Here is a 27,161-nt window from a genome sequence, read left to right as displayed (position 1 = left end):
GGTCGGGCCGATATTTTTCCGCCGCTATCCTCGGGCCGACCCAGGCCCTTGATCTAGCATTTTTGTTTTTTTAATCATTACTTTATTAGCCTAATTCGTTGGGGAGAAAGCTATGCCTCTCTTGCTTCTCCGGTAGATCTGGATATATGTCCTGCACTGACTTGAGTGTGAGATAAACTGTACTACATTGTGCCTCCCCCATCTGCAGTTGTTGGCCAGTGCGTCACCATGCAGACCGTGGCGAAGGACAGTATTAATTAGATGATTGAGACAAGAAAGTCTCCAGGGATTTGATTATGGTGCTGCCTTAATCTGATACCCACACTTTTCGGCTGAGGGAGCTATGGGTCGAGGTTGTTGTTGTTTTTACATTTTTTCATTCGGATCCATTTGCGATTCATTCCATTCTGAATAAACAAACAACGCAGCTGCTTTGTCCTTGTTTTATTATTCATTAAGATAATTCTAAACAGATTTCTGTAGATCAACTCAGAATTGAAGCTGAGAACGTCAGTTATGACGGCCCACGTATTAAAAAATTGATGGGTTTAAATCAGGCTCAGGCAAAATGTGCACGTGCTCGGGTAGGGTCGGGCAAGACTTTTTGGGGCCTTTTTTGTTCTACACCTTAGGACTACATCTTAGTACAACTTCCATAGCCCCTACCAACGGAAAGGACCTAATGACGCAAACCTGCATGCATGCTGATTAAGCTAGTGAGCAGCTCGCAGGTTGAGTACCGGCTCCCCACGGGGCTGTGAGCTGTAAGCTGACCCCCCTCCTGTACTGTCTCTACACCCCCGACTGCAGTCCCGCCCACAGCAACAACCTCAATATCAAGTCTGCTGACAAAACCACAGTGGTCGGACTCCTCTCAAAGGGAGACGAGGCAGCCTACAGAGAGGAGGTCCTGAGCGTGGCAACTTGGTGTTTGGAGACCAACCTGGCTCTGAACACCAAGAAACCCAAGGAGATCATCGTTGACTTCAGGAAGAACAGCACCGACCTAGCCCCTTCAGGCATTCAAACATCAGACATCTCCTGGACAGACAACATCACAGCGGTCATCAAGAAGGCCCGGCCGGATTACACTTCCTGCGGCTGCTCAGGAAGTACAACCTGGACTCCGACCTGCTGCTGACCTTCTACCGCTCGTCAATCGAGAGCCTGCTGACGTACAGTATTACAGTATGGTACGGCAGCTGCACCGTGGCGGACAGGAAGAAGCTGCAGAGGGTTATAAGGTCAGCACAAAAGATCCTAGGCTGCCCTCTCCCCTTCCGATGGACATCTACACCCCCCGCTGCCTCAGCAGAGCAGAGAACATCATCAAGGACAGCTCCCACCCTGGCTCTGATCTGTTTGACCTGTTACCCTCAGGTAGAAGCTACAGGTGCAGCAGAGCACAGACTAACAGACTCAAGAACAGTTTTTTCCCAAAAGCCATAACCACCCTGAACTCACACATGCACTGACTCCACACCACAGACGTTCTTCTTCCCTCCTACTGTGCAGTACTGTTATAAAATGCCTTAAAGGACACTGGAATCTGTGCAATTTCATTCAGTACAATATTTAATAGTTAACCATTTCATTTCATTACTGTGCAATATTTATTTATTTGTTAATACTTAACTACTTTTCACACAATGTGTTTTTTATGTTTCTACTCTGTAAAGCAACTTTGAGCTTGGGAAAAGCGCTACACAAATTCAATTTGTTATTATTATTATTCAAATCTATTTCATATATGTATATAGTTGCTCTTAGGACTCAAGACAGTGCACCAGGTCCCGCACCCCCCCTCTTTTTCCTCTATATTTTTACATTTTATTTTCTTATAATTTATATTTTTATATTTCATGTCAACACTGTCAAGGGGTTGCTTCAATCTCATTGCACAGGTACTGCACTTGTGTATTATGACAATAAAGGTGTTCTATTCTATTCTAGCTGATCTACTCCCAATATTACAGGCAGAACCACAGCAAAACACCACAAACCCATACACCTACTAAACAGGCCTATGTCAAATAATAAACCAACAAACCAAAACAGTAAAATTAAGAATTAAGCAGACACAAAGCCGTAATAACTTTGGGAACAGGGCCTAGTGAAAAGGGAGAAAGGCAGCCTTTTCACAGACAGCATAAAGACTGACAGTAGCTCACCCTCAACCCAGAGAGAATAATACACCTTTGCAAAGAACTGGACAACAGGTCCGTAACCACTGGAAGAGTCATACACACACTGAACAACGGCGTCAATTGATTTAGTGCTGAATCTAGATGCCTGAAGGGCCAATTTCTTCAATTCACCATTTACCATGCCTGTTTTGTAGCCATCTTATCCAACACACCAGGCAATATTAAAATGTAATCTTAGGTGGTGACATTAATGTTGAGGAAAGAAGCATTGCATTGTGTGATGATAAATGCAATCATTCCTCAAATAGAAGTGCAACAACAAAGAAGGTAGATTTAGTTTTCATTGTTGTCTCATCGGTAATGTGACTACTGAATATATACTTATAGTAGAATTACTATGTAGAATCCAGAGGTGGATTATTTACAAGGACCCCACAACACACATTAGCATTGAGGTGACCTTCCTACATTGGACAAACTCCAACACTAAGAGCTCAGTTGGGGCCTTGTAAGTATCCTCGCCACCTGCTCATTAACTCTCACTCTGAAAAGCTCATGAAAAAATAGTGTTCAACCTTTATCCAAAAGTCATGGATGAACATAACTACAGTATATGCACTGGGCACCACGCCAAAAGCCTTAACAGATGATCATGAGCCATAAAGCCTTTAAAGGGTACTAACATGCAAACATACCTTTGGTTTTCAGTTTTCCAAGGAAAGAAAGCAAATCCAGATGAAAAGAAGAAGATAATAGATACAGAAAAATGCACCAAACATAAAATAACACACATTCAAGGAAAGTCATGAAATACGGTATACGGTTCTTGTACAAGTTAATAAAGAAAGAAAAAGTATGAGCTGCCAGTTGCATTGTAAATCCCAGATCACTGACTGTGTCTATGTGGAATACTGACACATGTCCAGTCCAATCTTTGTTCTTAAATGTATGAAATTACATCAGAGCTACCTAGATGTAATATAGAAAACTGTGATCTTTTAGAAATCAATGCAATTACTGTAATCAACAAAATCAAGCCATTCCAATGGACCTGTGGGAACTGAGCAAGCCAAACGTATGAGTTCCAACTACATGATTAGGGGTCCAAGCCCGAGGGTGCGTGGAGCAGGGTTGTGAAACCCTATTGTTTTTTTTCTAAGGATTCTTCAGTATTATTCTTCTCCACGTAAAACTCACGCTACAGCCTAAACTGTACATGGTGGCGGTGTGTCATTTTCAGGACTTGTCCATAACTCTGCAAAGACCTCAGACTCAGACGCAAAAAATGGACCCACTTCCACCCCTTGGTGGCGCTATAGTAGAAGAAAAAACGTGTTTGGCTGTACAACTCCCAAACCGTACATTGGAGATTTAAAAACCATATATCCACGCATTCCCTGCATACAACTAAATCTCATGATATAGGCCATGCGATTTTTATAGAATAAAAATTACGCACAAACTTTGTCATATCTCTGCCAAAATAAATATTGTCAAATAATGGTGTCATGGTGTCAAATATTAGATTATTCCTTGGTATGACCCTCCAAGGCTCAAAAACTAATTTCAAGAACATTGGCCACTAAGGCCAATGGCGCTACAAAAACAAAAAAGTTTATCTCTCATTTATTTCTCATGAACCGTTCATCTGATTTTTACAAAATTTGATGGGTACCATCTAGGTGGCACCTTACCTAGATGGGTACCTTACAGTGGGGTGCTGATTGGTTGAAACTGTTACGTTTGCGTGAATTACAAGAAATTAACAGGGTAGATGTACAATGGGTAGCTGACCTGACTACCCGACTACTACTAAATGTTACACCACTAGGTGGTGCTACAATGACGTCAAATGTGTTTTTGCCTATAACTCCCACAATATACATCACACATTGAAAATCTTTACATCCACGTGTTTGAAACAAGCAGAGTCAATTGATATAGGCCACGCCAATTTCTGCTTAAAGTTTTTTCCCGCAAAACCTACTTTTTTTAACTTGTCCTAATCTATGCGACAGATCTGCACAAAACCTGCTATGTACCGTCTCCAGATGGCGGGGACAAAAAGTACTATAAAGTAAAACATTTTGCTACGTCAGCGTATGCCCATTTGATGACCAAACAAACTTTCTGTAGAAAGCTATCAAACACATATCATATCATATCACGGACAAATTAAATGGTATCAGCACTTAACTTGTGGGCAGTGTTTATCATGCCTCCCGCCCTGATGCTCTGTGCCACATGTGGTAAAGATAGGCCATTAGAAAATTGCAATACCTCTGGCCAAATAAATGCTATCGACATAAAACCTGTAATGGTTGTCTAGCATGCCGCTCGGAGGCTCACTAGCAAAGTTTGGTAAATATAGAACATTTTGGGCCATTTTATCTCTTCTGAGGTCGAGTTTGTCACCAAACGGCACTTCTGGTTCACAACTTTGTGACTTAATAATATAACTATTAGAAACATACTGTCTTTTGGAGCTAAAAGCTAACAGGTGCCCAGTTATGCTGATGTCTTTGTGTTCTTCCTATCCCTTACAGAAGGTTTTGTATGCAGCCTAGAAACCCACAGTTTTTTTCGGGGTCATTGTGCAATTAATCCGTACCATTATGTGTACCTCTTGATATTTCCTGACATTTTCCTCCACATAGTTTCGCTTTGGGTTCCACCTTTGTGTTCTCCCCGGGTCGTTGGGGCAGTCTTGCACTGGGAGGCTTGGACCCCGTCATAACTGCTGGCAGTTCTAGTTTCCTTTGCTTTTTCTGTTCAAGCTGTAATGGCTGCATTAAATTATGAACTCTCTTTCATAACCTCAGGTATTGCAGAGCTTAGCAAAGCCATGGCTGATTCAATTCACAACACATAAAAAACCTGGGGCAGGGGCCTGTAATCAATGGATATTTTTCATGTTACATGTTCTGAGGACTTCTGTTGTGTCAAATGCAATCAAAAGTGTCAAAACCTGTAAAACGTCCTCTCAGCTTGTGTGTGTGAGTGTGTGTGCACCTTATCTTGCCACTCAATATCCACACCATCGCTCTGTGCTCTTTGAACAACAAATGGAAGCAACCACTGTGGTGTAAATCCAATTTTCAACGTGCAGTAGGTGTTATTGTGTGCCTCATGTCAATCTCTGCTCATTCCATTTACATCATTATAATTTATACATTACTTTCAGTTATACTACTAATAATTAATTTCAAGAAGCAGTTTTTTATCAGTGCTAGATACCCTCATCTACCGTATCTTAAACCACATTCTTTTTTCCAACATAATTTACTGCACTAAGGAGTATGTCAAACTCTAGGCTCATTTGATACATGTCCACATTTACATATGCTCCTTTCAATTAGAAACGTCTAATCTTATTCATTCTTTTATATTGCCACAGATTTATTTACATCCCTTGTTTATGCCTTCCTCATAGACAGACCTTTGTATCAACATCAATACGTCATTAATATTGTAAGTTTCCTTTAAGTTAGCATTAGGATATACCAATTATATACATTTAATGCATACAGTTATTGTATCAATCAGACTAAAGAATTTCCCGTAATGTAATGACGGTCTTTGTACTAGTCATAGAAAAATGTTACTAGTTACAAAGTGTATCTTAACCACTCTACTCTCTTTAGACCTGAGAATAAGAGAAATGATTAAATGTATCTCTTTTTTTTTGTACTTGCTAATGGCATTACATCTCTTTGTTATGCCTCACTGGGGCAGACAGCAGTCCCTCAGTAATTAAGTACAAACGCTAGAGAGAGAAAGAGAGCGAGAGAGGCAGAGGAAGAGAAAGAGGCAGGCTCAGCTGGTTCCCTAAACATAAAAACAGGTCTAATTAACAGCGTTGACTTCACACATGAGATTGACTCAAAGGGGAGTAAATTGCAGGCAATTACTCATGCAGCAGAATAGCATTTATAGACAATTCATTTGGAAACTTGTGCCAATTTATTCCTTTTAATACCAAGCAGATTCTCAACAAAGCAATTTTTAAATATCATTTATTTCAGAAAACGTATCAGTTATAATATTATTGATATCAGTTTTAGTGATATTTCTTCTCAGCACAGGTCAAGATCAGACCAAATCTTTACATGTATAAGCTATCTGGAGAGAATAGTTCATGGGAAATGTGTTCAAGTTAGTTTATGACATGTAGGTAATGAAGAATACATAATCCACGTTCATAGCACTCCCTCCTACAACTAAGTGTACCTACTGTTGCGAGGACCACATGTATTTCTCTTAAAATGTAGGCCAATCATCACCCTTCATTCTGGCTTTGTATAGAGTGGTTCCAGTTTCACAATAGGGAAGGTACCTAGTGTGTGGATAGTGCTTTGTCATCAGGTTTGTCTGACAAGAGATGGAACAAAAGCCTTCACCGTCCATCTCCCTTCCTCTTTTCTTTTGACAGTGAGGCGTGATAAATGGCGAGTCAGCGTCCCACCAGAGAATAATATAACACCAGTATTTGCTGTGTGTCCATGCTTCCTGTCTCTATCTCTGCCAGTATTTTACACTTGTCTCTGCTATTTTTCATTTGCAGTCTTCGCAGACACTCTTCGCCTAAACACACACACACACACACACACACACACACACACACACACACACACACACACACACACACACACACACACACACACACACACACACACACACCTACCACCCCTTCCCACCCATCTTAACCCTATCTCTCTCTCCAGTCTGGAACACTCTCCTTTCCTTTATACCTCCCCTTTCCCTCACTCTCTTCATTATCTCCTCTTACCCTCCTCCCCCACAGAGAAGAGAGAGAAGCCAACATTATTCTAGCAGAGGAGCAGGTGAGGGTTAAAAGGCGACCGCAGCCTAGTCTTCCAGGAATTAAAGGGAAAGAGCTCGTGGAAGCAGGGGGATAAAGACGGGGCCTGTTTAAAATTCTGACACCTCTCTGCTATAAAGTAGGATTTCTGAGCCACTTGGGGCACAGGGAGGAGGAAAAGAGACTTAAGCAGATGCAGAGGGTAAATGCAAGGCTTTGTTATTTCTGACAAGCCCACAGAATGGAAATGTCATTAACTGACTGTAAATATTCAAACTCCATCTCTCTCTCGTTCACTCTCTGATGGAGGTTTTTACAATGTTGGTTTGTCTTTAGGCATATGCAAAGATAATCCACATTGTGTTCAGAAAAGACATTCTCAGAGACATATCAATAATTCAGGCGTATAGGTAGATAAAAAAAAAGAAAGGCGTACGTAAGTCTCCCCACGTAGAATTATTCATTTCCATGCATTTTGTAAGTGTGAGCCTTTTTGAATTATAAAACTTTTAAATGGGAACAATGTTTTGCATAGTATAGATGGTGCAGTGTATAAACAATGTAAGTTTGAATGTGTGTAGGCAGCTGTATTACATTATGCTGAAACTACTTCATGAGATTTTTTTTAGTAACTTGAATTCTGTAAGGGTTAAACTTTCCACCCCTAAGTTTAAAGTGTGGCCTTTGACTGTACATTTTGAATAGGGTTTTTGCAGATTCAATAACTGCAGCACGCACAAGTTTTATAAACTTAAACTCTTAGCTGCAAGGTTTTGGTGATATATTTGGGGACTTAATGATCTTAGAACTGTAACTTTGCTTGTCTAGCTTTGCATATTCAGACAAGGTAATGTGATGGAAAGACTCAAAGTACCCCAAAGATGGAGAAAGATAGCAGGAAATACAGACAATCTCATAGAGAGTTGAAAGAGAAAGAGTCCATGACCAAGAGAAGAGACATTTAGAGTAGGTACTGTCAAACTAGACACAAAAGACAACCCAAGCAGATGACAACATTTTCAGCCAGCATCTTCAAGGACAAATGGAATAGTGCTGGCAGCCACTGAACACCTAAGGGCAGCCAGCAGAATCACTCTCTACCACCAACAACATATATTTGTCATTTAGCCGTTGGCAATTCAGTACCCTCGAGACATTTGGAATGCCTCATCAAATGATGCCGATGTTCCCTTTCGCTGGTTTTGTGTTGAGTGCCCAAAAGCTGCAAGGCACATTCATCTTTGGAATAACCCAATCTCTTTCTTTCTTTCTTCCCTTGTGGGTATGTTGAGAGGCCCGCTGATGTGGGTTATTTGTCCCCTCATGCTGAACACATGGACTAAGTGTATTTGGGCTGATGCTGCTGCAGTTTACTTTACACTATTGTAGCAGATTGGAAGATTTAAAACCAAAAGGAAACGTTTCTTATGTTGCTTGCTAATATGTTGCTGGCCTGCTGTATAGACATGCTAGCGGTATGGCTTTAAGGATGGTAATCGGTCAGTCCGCTGTTTCGGTCTGGACTGAAATATCTAGAAAAAAACACATAATTTTGTGCAGAGATCCATGGTCGCTAGAAGTTGAACTCCTACTGACTGTGGGGATGCCCTGACTTTGCCTCTAGCATTACCAGCATGTTGAAATTCTTGGCTTACGTACAGTAAAGTATCTCAACAACCATTAAATAGATTTCAACAAATACCTATGGTACCCAGAGGAATGGTAATGACTGCAGAGACTTCCTGACTTTTCTCTAGCGCCATCAGCAGGTCAAAGCAAGGTATCACTTATTCAGTGAAATATGTTAACATCTACAAGACAGATTGGCCAACATTTTTTTTTCTTCTGTTTTCTAGATAACATATCATAATGACTTTTCCTCCAAAGCCATCATTAGCTTGATATATGTGTATTTGAATGCAATTTCTGAACACCCACTGGATTGATTGCTTTTCAAATTTGGTGCACCAGTCCAGTTCCAAGGGAAAAAAACGTTGGTGATCCCCTGACTTTTTTTCTTTCTTTCTTAAAATCTTACATTGTCCAATACTTTGGTTTATAAAAATACCTTCAAAACTAATGACTTTCCCTTCAGCTTCAGCTGTACTTTGTGTTAAGTGCTGATTGGCAAGTTTTCGGATTTGCAACCGTAGACCACTACATTCTTATACTGTAAAGTAGATAACAGGGAGCTAAAATACAACATGGTGAAACACCAATCAACACTGTGAATATAAATATAAATAAAGGTGAAAAGAAGATCCTACCTGTTATAGAAATTCTAGACATACACCATAAACAATCAATACGCAGAGTGCAACTTGGGATATTAAAGTTACTTTGCGGCTTTTTGAAGCTGATCCAGGATAATGATTATACCTCATATACATTGATCTTTCCAATCCAAGTGAGTGTTTCAATCTTACACACAAGGATTAAAACACTTATATATACAGTATATATATATATATATATAGCATGCAGACATACAATTGTAAGGGAATAGGCATGCTCATTATCTAACTATTTAAAGTCAGAGATATCCATTCTACACACTGCAATTCTGTGCGGGCAGCTCGTTATTAAGAATGGAACATCAATAGCATGCATGACTTCTTTTATGAGCCTTGCACACAGTTAAATTGGTGACATTTGGCCTTTAATGGGCTGGCTGAAAACTCATATCCTTTCTAACTACTGAATAAGGACTTCTAATGAACACCCAACCGGCTAAGAGAGTTAGTGGCCGGTACTCACTGAACTGAGAAACCAGGAAAAGCAATTATCAAGGTTCCCATACAGCACTGATCGAGGATTGCTGCCCAGAGCAATGTTTTTAACCTTGGTTTTAGAACCCTGGTTTCAATGCAGCAGCCTTGCAGCAGTTTTCATTGTTAAACAAATGCTAGTATACTTTTTTCAGGGACATTTCCTTTCCTAAATTTGATTCTCAAAAGAAGTAAAGAAAAAAAGAAAAAAAAGGCTAGGCTTATCATAAGTTACCATGCAGCAGTTTTGAGTCCTTAATCACAGGCTAAGCAACCAAACCTCTAGATCAGCTCATTCACGATGATCTGATGGGCCACATGGCACCAACTCACTGACCCAGCCAGCTGTAAACTCACTGAGGGGGAGAATATACCACATGTTTTTATACTTCTGCATCACTTTTCATTCTTTCATTTTCTTTAGCACAGCAACTGTGCTATTGATCTACGAGCGAGGTGATTGGATGTTGCGATTAATGGCCGCAGATTAAAGAAGTATTCCTCTGAGGTCCATTCCTTGAAATGCCTCTAGATTACCTCCCACCTTCCTCCAGAGCTTATCATCAGTGTGAGTGATACAGGGGCTGGAGGACAGAACAAGTGACGGCCCATGAGTCACAAGAGAACTGTCTAGAGTCTAGAGGTAAGGTAATTTTTGTAAAGAGCAGTCTCCATCTCTCTTTTTCTGTCATTTATTCATTCTCTCATTCTCCCTCTTATACTCTCCCTGTCCTGCATCCTCACTCCCTCTCTTTACTCACCCCTCCTTTTTGCGCTAGCTCAAGTCCTCAATTATTTTCAGACTGCCAGGCAAGGCACTGCGGGGGCACAGGGGACCATTTGGACTTAGTACATTAAAGAATTCATGATTTGAAACCACCACAGCCCACCCTGACGACTCTATGATATGACTTTTCAGTGCCTGAAGCTGCTACCTTCTTTCCTCTTTTTCCACCATACGGGCTTTCATTCCCCCCAACGACTGACATTGATCTATCCTTGAGTCTTTTAGCTCCAGGACTCCCAAACCTTAAACTTCTGACTCCTGACCATTAAAAGAAACAGAGCGACCGATATTTATTAATCTGTCCGTAATGATTTCCTTGTCTGCTTCTCATGTCACCATCTGTAAATTGGCCTGTTGGTATGAGGCACATGTAGCGACAGAAATGACAGCAGACTGCTGAAAAAGAGATGAAATGTTTCACTGTAACACATGGAATCAATCTATAAAGAAAGTGGGGGCATTGTTAAAGAGAAAAAGGCACAAGGACACAACATCGAGTAATGTGTGTTAGACTTTTAATGGAGTCTTGTGTCTTTGCAAAATTGCCCAAAGAATTGGCTACTAATCATAAATAAGAATGCAGGCTAGAGTTAAATAACAGCTAAATTAATATGAAATGTTTTCTGGAATTGGCAGTATGCCAAAAAGTCAGCTTTTAAAAATTGAAGATTTTCTCGAATCGTTTGAACAGACCAATATCATATGCTGTCCTAATGGGCTATACAAGCCCAAACAGCAACATATCCTCAAAACATAGTTATCAATATTGAAATAATGAATGCAAAGCAAATCATTATGTTGACATGCTTCTAAGGTCATCAACACTTCACAAAATAAGCAAATCATACACTAGTCATGCACTAAGCTATATATTATATATGAGTATATTATATATATACTATACACATATTAATTGGTAAAGTAATAATTACCGTTTCCACAAGTAAAGACGCATTTGACAGATTTTACCTGACAGAAGTGTCATCAATAAACAGCAAGCGCAACATAATAACCCAAGACTCCACATCCTAGCCTCCACCTGTTTGCTCTTCAGAGGAGAGGATGACATCACCAGTTTTCTACATCACAACAACAGAGTTGGTTTCAGATGGAAAATGAAGACACTGCAGTCATCCACTGCTACAATTTGCTATTCACATAGGTCTCATTCATAAATGTCCATCAGCCACATGTGCAAAAGAACTAAAAAAACAGCATGGACAAAAACTAAAAATATGCTTGCAGTGTGATTGTTGTAAACACCGCAGTGAGCAAAATATGAAATGACTCCTGCACCTTGCGGTGTCGTTTCAGCTTTTCAAATGACATTTTCATGTGTTCATGTAATGCTCACTAAGTAAATGAGTTGTAAGGTTTCAACCCTTAATTAGAATTTGTTTTATTTGAGAGTGACCATGCAATTTATGCAACACTGATTATTTTGAACATTTGGCCCTAGTTGGGCTTTCACAACTAAACACAAGTATAACATCATCCCCTGAAATCAAGCATCAAGATTACTGAAATTAGTAACTGTGCCAAGTGCCAACACTATATAAATGCCAGAAAAGTAACAAGCATAGGCTTTTAGACGGTCAGTCATTCAACCTCTACATTTTCATTCAAGCCCTACTGTGCATTCAATCTTCAATCATTTTGTGAAGCATCCTGCTTTTCTAAGATTACGGTACAGGGCCCTGTGTTTGCAGTATGATGGGACCATACTGCCATCTCCTGGCCAGATTAGCTGCTGCCAAATGTTTGAGTAGAAGACATCTGGTTGCAGATATGTAATGTTGCTAAGTTCCTGGAGACTTAGTCTTTTCTCATGCTCTTCTGCTATCTAACCTGGTGTTTCTATTTATTTGAGGGGGTTTTATCTGGAAGAGACAAAGTAAGAGAGACACAGAGAGAGAGAGAGACACACAGAGAGAGAGACACACAGAGAGAGAGACAGAGAAAGACAGACAGACAGACAGACAGACAGACAGACAGACAGACAGACAGACAGAGAGAGAGAGAGAGAGAGACAGACAGACAGACAGACAGACAGACAGACAGACAGACAGACAGACAGAGAGAGAGAGAGAGAGAGACAGAGACAGACAGACAGACAGACAGAGAGACAGACAGACAGAGAGAGAGACAGAGACAGACAGACAGACAGACAGACAGAGAGAGAGAGAGAGAGAGAGACAGAGACAGACAGACAGACAGACAGACAGACAGACAGACAGAGAGAGAGAGAGAGAGAGAGAGACAGAGACAGACAGACAGACAGACAGACAGACAGAGAGAGAGAGAGAGAGAGAGAGAGACCTAGTCAAGATACTGAGGCCCTAACGTGTTTTCAGAACACAGGGACATCCTTCCACTCCTTGGTTACTACGCTCAACTCCAAACAAGCCCTCTTCACTGTGGGCGGCTTGCTACTCTCAGTGTGAGTTCCCTAATGGCCATAATGGAGGACAAGAACATTTATTATTACTGGGGGGTGAGGTATGTATGCGGCTACAATTAAGGAGAAAAACATTCTGGTGCTTGTAAAGGGCAGTAATGTGACACGGTGAGTGATGGATGCTGGGGGAATGAGTCTTGCAGGCCAGTGGGAGTATCTTATTATCTGAAGCAGGTGGGGGGATCCGTCATTGAGGTAAATTAGAGAGAAAGAGAGGAAAGGACTGATAGGGAACGGAGGAAATGTCTGAGAAAGAGCGGCATCTTGACATTTGAGAGAGGTGATAGAGACATGGGCCAAAAGAGGAAATAAGACATGTTAAGACAGTCAGTTGCATTGTAACAGTAGTCTGAAGGGTGGCGCTCCACTTATTTATAAGCATATATCAAAGATAATTGCAAATCAACTTACAGAATGAGCTTGTCTACAAAGTGCCCTTAATGCAACACTTTCCATTTTGCATTTACTATACTCCACTGGGAATTACATCATTGGTGAAATTACTGCAGATCCTTTTGCATTGCCAACAGTGACTTCACCTTGTTGCCATGGAAGTTGCCATGCTTATCCTTTATGTGTGCATGTGACGGTGAGTCAAAGTGTTGTTTTTTTAAAAACAATTTTGCACAAGGTTTGTCAATTCATATTTGCGTCACTGTGCAGCTCACATAATTAATAAATTCCTAGTCCTTGTTTCTCTGCATGTTTGCATACAGGTGTGTATGTATACATGTGTACATTTCTGTTGTGCTGGCATATGTTTTCTCTGCATCCATCCAGTGAAATTAGTGTTTCATTGCAGGATCCACAGTCAATGTGAGCCTGGAAACACGTGTATGTACATAAACTCTTATATGCATGTGCAGAACATACCTGTACACCCTTTTTAATAAGATGCTATCTTTTTCAATCATTGGATAATCTGGCTGCATTCATAAACATTATTTTACCCCAGGGACTTCGTCAGACAGACGTAGGGTTGGTCAGCAAATCTCAATTACAATGACAGGTGACAGTAAACTGAATAAATTATCATTATGCCTACAGAGTGCAGCCAAATGTATTACTGACTGCATGTGCGTCTATGTATGTTTGTGTTGGTGCATGTACAAGTGTGTCCCCTTTAGGATGAAAAGCCATATGCATGCATTCATTCTGTGGGGCAGAAAATGCCAATGAGCTGCCTAATAGCACCATTAGGCTATAACAAATGAAAGCACTAAGTTACTCTTGAATGGAGATTCATATGTTTTAATGCAGTTGGTTTCTTAACCATTAATCCTCGGTCAACCTTATTATTATGTAAGATTGTAACATTTTGAACTGCCGTTGATTTAACGTTAACGTTACTGTCCATTGATCACGGATACTCAAATTGTACAAGAGGTGAAATTGTGGAATGTAATGTGGGCTCATTTCAATATCACAGGTTACTGGTAATGTCCAGCTCCAATACAAAACAAAGGTTTCTCAAATCAGGCAATCAGGGAAGGATAACACCACACTAACTTAGACTTTCAAATACAAGTAGTTTTTGAATCCATGATGGACGTAATCTAATTAAGCTCAACTCAAAAACGACACAGCAACACATGTAGGTGGGCACATGGTTTCACAAACAACAACACGGTGAAGGTTGATACATTTTGTGGCCAAACAAATGTGATTAACTGTGCTTTACTCTACTACAGAAGAGCACATTTCTAATGCATCCACAATGAGGCTTTTTCCAACATGCATTTCTGACATACATTTAACAAGAGGTTGTGGTACAGGGTCATACAATGGACATGGTGATTATCATTGTAAAATGTCTATTAATTAGTTTACTTCATTGCAAACTGGCATATCTTAATAAGATATTTATTTGTAATTCAGCAAAATACAAGTTGTATACAGAACAATAATTGAATTGTTCAATTTTGAAGTATATAACCTTTTTAAAAAAGCAATTGGTATTTTACACATGCATGCAAACTAGCGGACTAAGGAATACCCATTTACACCATGCTTATATGGTGTTTAGACACCATGCAACGTTTTTCCATCTCATCCTTATCTGGATAATCCAAAATTCCAAAAATGGGAATAAAATGTCACGGCCCTCTATCTCATGTACATACCTGTGACATATCTTGAGCATGGAGTATGAACTTTGTTTATCCCTGTGTCTGTGTGTGTTATGCAGGTGTCCATAATGAATTTGTATCTTTTGGTGCGTAATCGTGTGTGCTTATTGCACATATGTCCTCAGTTAAGCCGATGTTTTGTTAGTGTTTTGTGTGTGTCTATGTGTGCAGGTGGATTTTGTAAATTTACTTTTTGGTAGATGTCCTCGATTTACAGTGTCAGTCATGTGCGTCAGGAGACAGACCAGTTTAATGCAAAAATAGATAATCCCCAGCTTTGCCATGGATGCAATATGATAAGAAATGTATTGTCATACCAATGTGCTTTCATTATTATCATCATCTGCCAAAAGAAGGGGGAGAGAGAGAGGGAGGGAGGGAGGGAAGAAAGAAAACGATGGAGAAATGTAGCGGCGCAGAGAAACAGAGAAAAAGACCGACACTAAGACAATTAGTCGTAAAATGAGACAAAATGAGCACGGGCAAGAATAAAAGACCATTCAGTTATACAGAAAGAAGGGACCACAAAGACAGTCAGACAGCAGGAGCAAGAGATAGAAAGAAGCAGATGGGGGACATTAAGTCAAAGTTAAGTAACCATCGTCTGCCTCTTTATCTCACCCAGATATGTTAATCCAGTGAGTCTCTGCTGATATGAGTTTAACAGCCTGGCTGGTGTGTGTGTATGTGCGTGAGTAAGAGAGAGAGCTTGAGTGGAAAAAAAGACTCAGTTGTCCTTTTTTATAATGCTTCCAGTTACACCAGCACTGCTTTACCAGTACCGGATGACACACTTATAATCTCATTGCAATGGAAAAGTGAGTATAAATTACCTCTAAAGGACTCAGCAAAATGCCACTGTGAGTGTTAAGGAAAAAGGGTAAACATGAGTACATTATGGAACATGTGTTTGTTTGTGTTGAAGTAGGTAAAAGAGAGTAGAAGTGTGTTCAGTTGAGGGAGAAATATTTTCTATATACAAAGTAGTCATGGGACTATGTGACGGAGGGTTCAGGTGCAATTTGACGATTCGCAAATGTGTGTTTAAAGCTAGAGGGAAAGGTAATTTATGATTGGGAATAATTATATCTATCAATGCCAATGTTAATTTTTCTTTACACATTTATACCTGGCTAGATATAACGTGAGAAAACAGTTTTGTCTCATTTCAAAAAGCATGTTTACACCACAATGTTTACACGCTTTCTTGTTGGTTGAAATGACACATTTATGAGTAGCAAAACTGAAATCATTGTGAAATGATTTCTGTGAAACAACTCTTTTGACATTCCTCTTGCATTGGCAAAGGTATTACTACCTTAGTCTTACATTGCCAGACCGTCCTGCACATTCTGGGATGGAAGAAAAACGTGCTCTGGTTTATTGGCATGTATTTAAACCAATCAAAATCCTTTTGGGAGGTGAATTTCGCCAGACGGAGCAACGGTGCCTCTGTAAAATAGCCTCAGGAAGGAACTTGTTTTGGTGGAACATGTGTACGTTCAAACGTTGCTTCAGTCGTGTAACAGAAAACTCAGATTGGACAGATAATCTAACTAACTGTCTGGATTTACCCTGCAGAGATCTGAGGAGCAGTTAACCATAGTCCTCATAAATAGACCACAGTTTAGAATACTGACACAAAGAAAGCAAAAGGTAACGGACATCCGGCAAAAATGTGGGACATTTGGCAGAATTTCCTGTGGCACCGGAACAATCCCGAAAACGAAACACCAACATAAACTTATTATAATAAACATTAATGTCTTGAGAGTTGAATTGTGATGTGCCTTGTGTTAAATGCAAGTAAAGTTAAAGTGGTGCAAAAGGAAGACTCCTGGAGTGTCCAAAACCTAAATGATTCATCTTCTGGAGAACACGATTATAGCACATCTGCCAAATGTCTTGGACTCCCTGCCTCATCATATTTGAGGGAGATGTCCCTCCCAACATTCATCTCCAGGGTCAGCACAGTAATCTGCATCTTAATGTCCACTGATTGAACATGGTCCTCAGGGACGGATTTTCTTCTGTTTTCCACCATTACCGGTGGCGTCGTCATCTTTCTTCCACTGGGATTTGACAGTAATTTAGAGAACCGCAATTGAATTACATACAATAATTTTTTCAATTAAAATAATTCATCAATAACTTGCTTGCGTGTTTTCATGCATTTACTCACCCATTTAAGCTTCCTCGCTTTCTCTCTGTCAATCACTGTAGACTAGTGGAACATCACAAAATGTTGCCTAAATGTGAGCAACATAGAGATGCCTGATGAGTTATCCCCAATACAATCACCATTTTAAACCTCTTAAAAACAGTGTGCCTTATAGCTATTCCTAATGTTATGTTTTGTGTCAAATGTTAAGCATAATCCCAGAGATTAAATATCTGACAACCCATAGATACTCTTAATCTCGCATCACATGGCCATGACTTCATCTTGCATTGTTGTGGCCAATCAATTGGACATGCATCTCGCCATCGACTTGACCTAGTAACACATTTAGATCATAATCCAGCCGGCACATTTCATGTAAGGACATGGGTAGGCAGAGGCAAACAGTCAATGCTGCATTCATGTTTGTGCAGTGTGACCGATCAGCTGCCACCACATTGGCACATCTGATTCAAATAAACCTTGTTTCATTTTCAGAAACACATGTTCATGGGACTACGGCATACCGCGATTAAGTGTGTCCAATCATCTCTCTCCCCCAACGACTGAAGGAATATGTACTGTGAAATCCATGAAACATCTGCAAGCACAGACATGTACCCAGACTCATGCATGTTCGCTGACATGCACTGGAGGTTCCACAACCCTTTACTTGTAAAATGACTATTTCAGGCCCCAATAGCTAAAGTGAATAAGGCTCCATTAATTCTATCTTTCTTCTTTTCCCTACAATTCTCTCCATTTCCTCTCACCATCTCTGTCTGTTTCCATTCTTCCCTCTCTTTCTCCCCCTGCCTTCCATCCATCTAACTCTCCTTCTCAGCCCTCTCTCTAATATTTCCCCTGCAGCCATTTTTGGGACTCTACAGGGAGGGGAAGCAATCTTAGATTTATTTTACCTCCAATTTCCAATTTGAGAGACTCCTGCTGCTGGAGGCGAATCTTCAGAGGGCCTGATGTGAGTCGTACTGTTAAATTAAAGTCTGTAAAAAATGGCAAAATATTTCAATGGCTCCCCATGTTTACAGGACAACAAGACCAGAAAACCACCAATGTTCTGTACACAGAGCAGTATGCATCAATTACCACCATGGTTTCTAGGGGCTATGAGTTCCCACATGACATGGGAAGTAGCATGAATCAAAGAGGCTAAATTCAGAGACAGAAATTGGCCCTCAGCTAAAAAGTCCTGAGATACCCTGCCTTGAATGGCCCTGATGTGGCAAGTTGATCACTTAAATAGAGATGTTAGAATATAAGATTTAGAGTCTTGTCTTTGTATATGGAAGTTTATGTTCTTATTGAATCCCTTTTGTGTAACATTATTTGTTGCATTATGTGTCTGGGACATACAGTATATATTCAGTCTCTGCCAAAAAAACAGACAGCAGCACTTACAGTGAGTATCATTCACAGTACAATGAAAGCTCTCTTGGTATCTGTGTTGCTGCTAATCTGACCCCCTGCAAAACACAACCCCATCTATTCCCAAAATGCCCTTTGATAGTCCATTACTACTGAAAAGAATACAGTCTGCCTTGTAGTCTCCATATGTCCATTCTCAAATCCTCACATAAAAGTGGCACGCACATACTATTTATTTTTTTGCTCTTGATCTAAGAGAAACACAGCCTGTCTCCCTTTTCCAAAAAACACACACTCTCCCTTCCACACACTATACTCTTGCATTCACACTCACACAGCACACAGTCCTCCATTCCCATTATAAAGCCCGGAGACAGGTGTTGGATTAGCTTTCTGGAAGAAAAGAGCTCAGCTCCTTTGATAGGAGTTGAGCTGGCCTGGAGAGCAGGGAGGCAGGTGCACCACGATCAGAGAGGCAGGGAGGGAGGCGTGTGTGCGTGTGTGTGTGTGTGTGTGTGTGTGTGTGTGTCTGTGTGTGTCTGTGTGTATGTGTGTGTCAGAGGATGCAGCCCAGTCATCCCATCTATTGAGAGGAAAAGAGGGGGCTTCTGGCAGAGCTGGCCTCTGTAATTGGAGAGCTTGGCGCGGCCAGCAGTGAAGCGTGGATGGCTGTTGCCATGTGATGACAGTTGCTTGCCAGCCGGCACACGCACACACACATTAACGCACACAGACACAAACGGATACACACTCAGGCAGACGTTTAAACTTTTGAGTGCCTTCCATTGACTAAAATTTGTTCTCAAACCCTTTTTCCTGATTCTTCCCACATCAATTGCTACTGTACTTTTATCAAAACCAAAAATGTGATTCTCAACCTCATCTCTAAAATTACAAACAACCTTTTCATCATAAACCTTTCAACAAATACTTACATTACAGACTCACATACTATACAAACTACACACAAGCTGACACTCTGTAACCACGGTAACAGAGTGCAAAAGAGGCCATTTCCAGATGCTTTTGTTCTTAAGGACATCCCTTGGAGACTGTCTTGTATATCACCATGGGACTCTCGCTTTCTCTCTCTTACTCCCTTGTAGAGAGAGAGAGAGAGAGAGAGACAGAGTGGGAGAGAGACATGCACCTCTAATCCTCCAATTTGAGGCTTTTTTCATTTAAATGACCAATTACAGAGGCACAGGGAGAAAGAGAGGCCTAAAGAACCAAAGTGGATTGAGGGTTGAGGAGCAGAGTAAACTGAACGGCAGATGGATCTACAGAATACAAAAAAGAGCAGTAGATAAGAGAAACACTGCAGTGTGCTGGACCCAACCTCGCTCTGCCAACTGTGAGGCAGGTGCGAGGTGGCATGTGGCATGTAGCAGGTTCAGTTCAGGTTTAGGGTAACTCAAGGAACTTGAATCTTTTACTAAATCTTTAGAGTTATTGTCATTGTCAGAATGATACTTTTAAACTAGGCCTGTTTTTACTAGAGGGATTCAATTTCCCTACAATACCACCAAAATAGTTGTATTTTCTGTCATTCAGTTGTCAGGATGCCAGTGCAGGCCACACAAATGAACTCGAAAATTGTAGAATTTTTAGTTTTTTAGAAAACAATGACTTCTTACAGATTCCAGTGTAGTTATAGATAGACAGATCCTCAGATTCTAACATACAAAACCCCATCCAAATCATCTCTAATCTTAGCCTAGAGAAGAACTTTGGACATTAATCTAGCCTGTGGGAAACTGCCTTGTGTACCTGTGTGTCGTGTGTGTGTGTGTGTGTGTGTGTGTGTGAGTGTTTCTGTGTGTGTTTGTGATTAGAGCATGAGAGAGAGAGAGGAGAGAGAGAGAGAGAGAGAGAGAGAGAGAGAGAGAGAGAGAGAGAGAGAGAGAGAGTCTGTCGAGAGTGATCCAGAATGATTAATTACTATTAAGTGTGTCTCTCATAAGTGATGGCGTGCCTGGAGTGCAAAGCAGAGACTATTACAGCGCAGACCCATAGATCAGCCCCATAGACTGGTGACTGATGACCACTCAATGTAAATGTTTGAAATGGTGCAATTAAAATATGGGCGTGAGGATCACTGTACAGCAGCAGCAACTGTGCATAGTGGAGCCTGTAGGTGAAGAGTTGTCACAAAGCTTAAACAAATCACTTGCCATTATTTACGAATGATGTATGATTGTAATTAATATGTACTAGGAAACATTTTCTATCTAACAAACACCCTAGAATTTAAAATTAGGGTACTTAAGATGGATAAACATAACTTTCAATTACATGGGCTGCACAGAGAGGATTAATGTAGGGTTTCTCTCTTCATCCGTTTTCTTGATCTGTTTGATTCCATTTTGACTTAAAGAAAATAGGCATTTACATGATATTGGACCAAGAAAATGTAAAACTAAAAAAAATTAAGTTAAATTTGTGTTGAAAGCCCAAGTGTGTAATGGTGTTATACTTCAATTATAAGAAACATATTGTAAAATTGCATTTGGCCCATATAGCTATACGCCTTTCTTAGAGTGTTTTTGTGACTGATCAGTTTGGAAATCCTCAACTGTGGCTTTACCTTTCAAACCTGATTATCTGGATCTCCCCTGAAGCTTCTCCGTTTGTTAATAAATGATTACAGGAACTATGAGAAATGTGTACTCATAACTAGATTTGTTGAAGGCCAAGCAAAACAGATAGCCTTAGGTCACCGTTTTCATACATGGCTATCATTAGCGATGGGCCCAGACGAGTTAGAATTACATTGACATTTGTAAACAGTTATCTTTTGTTTTTGAAAAGAAAGCGGAGCTCTCAGCTCTCAAGGACTGAATTATTGACAAATTAGATAACTGGTCCGAGATTTTCTAAGTAGCACTGGAAAGAGCATGAATAATTGGGCCATGTCAGTGCTCTTTTGTATGATGTCTCCATGTTTAATGAATACAGGGCACATGGCAAAGATAAAGATGAATTTAAACCAATTATTTTCACCAAAAGCTAAGTATTAGGTCAGTTTTCATATTAAGAAATAGGGGTTTTATTCAAAATTGTACCACCATTCTTTGACACTGCATAAATGTTGCCATAATTTAATATCCGTATAACTGGAACTTTGACAGCTTAGTCCCACAGAAAAAGATCACTTCCATCAGAGCGACACCTTTTTGACCCCTCCAGTCAATAGATTATGAAATACAGCATGGCCCAAGTAGAAAGTCCGAGCTTCCAGCTCTGGTACAGCAGAATGACAGAGGAATCAATAAGATGAAGAATGGACAACAACAACAAGGCTAAGGTTTCTGAGACGGATAGATCAGGTGTCCCTCCCTGTCATCTATCATAAAATATAATGGCGGTGGGGAGAGAGCAATTCAGCTAAAATTAAGTCTACTCTGACCACATCTGAGAAATCACACAATAAGCCATTGCTAATTATTGGTTCAGTGGAAGAAATCTTAAAATAGTGACAAAGATTCAGTTTTAGATGCACGCTTTGAAGATGTATTCTCATTATAATGTGCACGAAAGGGAATTATGTGAAATAAAAATTGAGAGAACTATTGTTTCAAGCCTTAACATAAAAGGACAAAAGCTCCAGTTATGGTCTAAATTGATTTTTAAGTCAAACTCTCACAGAATTTTTGAAGAATTGAGCAATGAAAGTTACACCAACATAGTTCTGAAGTTAGGTTATTTATTAACACAATCATATTTAAAATACGTGCACACAGTAGAATAAGCCAGCATGCCTAAATTACACAAGTGTGACACATACGAGGCAAAGCATGGATAGTATTGAATTCGGATGTGGCTAAACTAATTCCATACCTACACAGCGTTGATTCACTGTTGATGCAGAACCTAAGATGCCCAGTAGATGTCAGCCTTGTTAGTAATAAGTAATCACTGACTCCAGAGCTGGTGTTTACAATGGTACATCAATAGCAAATGATGTGCTGTGTTGATCTTCCTCAGTGGTTTATCATTTAATACCATTCATAGCAAGACCACTGTCATCGTAATATTGTGCCTATTGGATCCATTATCAGAGAAACACATACTCATAAAAAGATACTCTAAGGAGAAAGGGGACAAAATGTAAAACTAATCAGCCAACAGTGACAGAAAAGAACCCACCCCATGTACTAAATTATATTATATATCATAATGTTCAAATTTGAACTTGACTATGTGGTTGCTTGAGTAATTTGTTTTCTGTGCCAATAATTGTTTTTTATGTGTATACTTGTTTATGTAAATATCTAGTCCACAGTATATTATGTACTGTTTAATATTTCAATGTTTTTTTTTATTTTACAATTCCCTAAGGCAATGTAGAAAGAACAAATTAATCAGCACCTACTCAGATTTGAGGCGTTGTATATTTTTTCTGATGGACAGAAGGAGTCAAATGTGACAGTCTTGTGTGTATTTTGGTCTATGCGTAATCTAGCATGCGAGGGGTGATGTTGAGCATGAGAAAATAAAAGAAATCACACACACTTAAAGGAGCATGCTCCTACTTAATCCAAAAGGTAGCCTACAGCAAACAATAAAAGAAAACTAATGAGTACAAGCTAGGCCTTAACCCATAACCCATTCCTAAGTAGTAATGAAAAACACATTTTTTTTGTCACTGATGCCTGTGGCACCAAGGTTATGCTTCTTCTGAGTAATGAAATAAAAATGTATTCAGTGGGGGGGGGGGAGATGACACTTTGAGGCTTTGGGTTACAGGAGGCCATGTTCTGATGGCCTGGTACAAGAAGTGCCAACAAAAGATCTTGATTTGTGCAATTTGTTAGAATTGTTATTTTAATTATTATCATTGATATCATCTCTGGTCATTCCACTGTACACAGTACATGTCAAATGTTGCAATGTAGCTACAGCATTACTTCTAATGTAGGTCACAATGTCCTGCCGGGCCGCCAGGTAGCACTGCCCTACATGTAAAGTCATATTGTTTCTGTCTAAGTTATCTGCCAAGAAGAGCCAATATGGCCTAGTTTACAGGAACGTTGGCATACATTTGTCAAATAGCTACATTATTACGGTATCATCATCCACCTGAATTACAGCGGGCAGTGAACATGTAGTACTTTATGTATGGATAAAGTGTGCACACTCCACACTGAATTTCACATTGAAGTGTGGCATACCATTAGTATAAATGGCCTATTGTTTCTTTGCTCTATGACTAATAATCTCTCCTGATCCCCCCCACCCGTTTTTCTTTCTCTCTAATGAGCTGTGGTCTGTTATCAGTCATTACAGGAAGCCTGATTATCCTTATCCTTATTCTGCACACGATCACAGAGAACTTTCTGAAGGTGACCTTTACACGTCGCCATAGAAACTGCCTCTCTCTGCTCTGAGATGCTCAGCTTGTACACAGAGCAGAGAGAGAGAGAGAGAGAGAGAGAGAGAGAGAGAGAGAGAGAGAGAGAGAGAGAGAGAGAGAGGGAGAGAGAGAGAGAGAGAGAGAGAGAGAGAGAGAGAGAGATGACAGAACATTTTCTTCCAAACAACAGTGCATTAGTATGCTGCGATGTGATACCATACGCACAAGTCATTTTATGATGTGGCAGCACAGATTATTTTGTTAAACAATAATAATAGATATTAGCTACAGCAAATGAATGATGGTAGAGGTATTCTTGAATGTCTAAAGATACACAGTGCAACCACTCAAGAAACAATAACACACAAACGCTTTGAAAGGCTCTTGGGTCAAACAGGCATATACTGATTTACCAACAGCACAAACAGAGAGATGTGTGCATCATCAGTTAAAGCAACATTATGTTTCCAAATCATGTTGATGCTACTCTGACTAACAATCACTGACTTGTAATAGGGAGAATGGTGCCTCTGTTATTCCCACTCGGCACTGGATGGAAACTGGATCATATTTCAAAGAGGAAATGTTGCCTGGTTTTCCTTCTGATGTCATCTGGCTGCTCTGCCTCAACTCTCAGTGATTTATGGAGTTTCCTGATGGACAGAAAGCTTTACTTATTGCTAAATTAAGGGTAACTGTGTATTGCTGCTGGGTGTAGCTTCCTTCAGCTAGTTAGCTCAGCGCTGCGAGGACTGGGAGCTCGAAGCACCATTGTCGTGCCAGAATCAGAGCCGAGGAAATAAGCAACGGAACTGTGTTCAGAAGCTTCCACGGACACCACAACGGAGGCGAAGAGAATAAAGAGGGCATGGACGGAGAAAGCTAAGGAGAGAAAATGAGAGACTGACCGAGCAAGAGGCCTCGGGACAAGAGTAAATATCGGACTAGCTTTTCAGGGCCTTTCAGCCCTGACATGGTTTCTATCTACTGCACACAAAGTTCAACCAGGTTGGAAACACACCATTAGAGACAATGAGTTTCAGATTGCAGCAGTGTACTTCCTGCATTTGATCTGACAAGGCCCTTTGATGACGAAAGCTTTGCAAATTACAAAGCTCCAAGACAGCCGCCGAGCTGGCCATCTTGCTGTTTGACTAGTAAATAATATTCACTGACTTGCATTGCCTTGTGTTCTTGTATTTTCTTGATGTTTGGTTGCATTTGAATAGTTGTTGACTGGCTAGCTTTTGATCATGAGTAAAGTAATTGCAACACATCCACGTATGCAGCTGTCCATATTTGCTGTATGAATGACTTTGGCGCCAAATTCCCAAAAAGTAAATTATTTTTTGTTTTTGTACTTTTTTCAGTTCTATTTTAGTTCATGTGGAGGGCCTTTGGCCTATGACAACATACATCAGACAAAAGGCAGACATGCACCATGGATGCATCCCCAGTCCTTCACATATCATCATCTGTGTGTGGTTCATAGGCAGTACAACAAAGCAACATGATGATACAACATGACTAAATAAAGCTCAAGACCAATATTAATGTCCATGACTTAAATGGCGGCTATTCTCAAAAAAGTAAACTGAAATGCAGCTCGATGCCCAAAACAACACTGCCTCTCCTTTGAGACGTAACAGCATCTCTTCACCTTAGAAATATCCCCAAGATCATTGTCATGGCGACAGCTGCTCACATCTTCTCATCTCCCTAGTTCAGCTAATGCTGTGTGCAATAGAGATATGTTATTCCATACCTGCCCACAACTTGTCATTGTTGCCTTAATTTTAGACTACCTGTCTGGGTTAACCCTCTGAATAGTATTTCCCTGAGGTGCTGACTGCAATTCTGCCTTTTAACCAATAAAGACTGACTTCACAAGACTATTTTTTGGGGTAACAGATCTCTAATCCAGTGTTAAAAATATGTTCTTTCTCAATACAGACATTGGCAACTATTACATTTTGATTGATGCTGCAGAAGTGCAAGTAAGATTCATTCATCATAGCTCATAGCATTCTAGTCACTTAGCCAAAATCCCAGTCCGTGTTATGTAACCTAAATTAAATTCCACAGCCAGAAACAGAAGAAGCCAATATTTTCCTAAACACAACAATTGCTGAAACAGCAATCTCCTTATAGTGAGATCAAGTGTGGCATTATGCAATTTCAGGCATTATAGAGAAGTGAATTCAGACCTTACTTTAGGCATCGCACTTCTCACATTTGTTCCAAAATATGTATTTGTAAAGAGAGTTTCTTTCTAAAATGTGGCAGTTCCCATTTTAGCACCTATTGCAAAAAGTTACAAACCTGATAAAAAAGCTTAACTGCGAAAGGACAGAAAAAAGATTGACGGATTTATTCTCATTCTTTATTGAAAAGGAATGTCGTACTTGAGTCGTGATGCGATCCGTCTCTTGAGGTCATACCTGCCTTAAGAGGAGCGCTGAGATGGTGACTAACACTTCCTTTAACAGTGTACATCATCAACAGTGCTAAAAATAAACTGTTCTGAAGGTGACAAGAATTCTGTAAAATGGTGTGTGTTGTGCTTTATTGTTTACCGGCTGTGGATTTTAATGCATGAGTCAGATGTTTTTCCCCCACCCTTGGGTCTTCTTTTTCATTTAGGTATGACATCCCATGGAGCCAGATTTGATGTGTAAAGAGGTTTTATGTGCAAATTGCACATAAAACGTACAACAAATTATTTTAACATACACATACACACATATACATATATATATATATGTTAAAATTATATATATAATATATAAAAATTATATATATATATATACATATATATGATTTCTTTCCATTGATATTGCTATATTGATATAGTTCCCCTGAGAAGCAATGACTGTTCCTGCCTTCTGTTCCTATCTATCTATCTATCTATCTATCTATCTATCTAACAATTCATTGATCCATCCATCCATTCATCCATCTAGGCCTATATGTTGAATCTTGAATGAATGGATAAATGAATGAATGTCTTTTTCTCCAGCTAGTCGTTCCAACTCTTCTGCCTGGTTATTTATATTCGACATTGAATCATATATTGTCATGGATGTGACGCCTGCGCAGTAAACGGCGTGGATATCTGAATCATCGACGGTAAGAGAGAGAGAGAGA

At 40.0% G+C, this 27,161-nt stretch overlaps 1 long non-coding RNA gene across 1 annotated transcript; it reads right to left on the bottom strand.

Annotated features, from left to right (window-relative positions):
• On the bottom strand, positions 1–25,672 carry LOC117945864. Its single transcript, XR_004656919.1, has 4 exons — positions 25,662–25,672; positions 19,803–19,808; positions 16,713–16,719; positions 1–116 (listed from the first exon to the last, which is right to left on the bottom strand). It is a non-coding gene; the product is annotated as an uncharacterized LOC117945864 (long non-coding RNA).
• Positions 25,673–27,161: the final 1,489 nt, after the last annotated feature.

This window comes from Etheostoma cragini, chromosome 6 (assembly GCF_013103735.1).
Source record: "Etheostoma cragini isolate CJK2018 chromosome 6, CSU_Ecrag_1.0, whole genome shotgun sequence".
Taxonomy (NCBI): domain Eukaryota; kingdom Metazoa; phylum Chordata; class Actinopteri; order Perciformes; family Percidae; genus Etheostoma; species Etheostoma cragini.
This window is presented reverse-complemented; position numbering and strand designations above follow the sequence as displayed.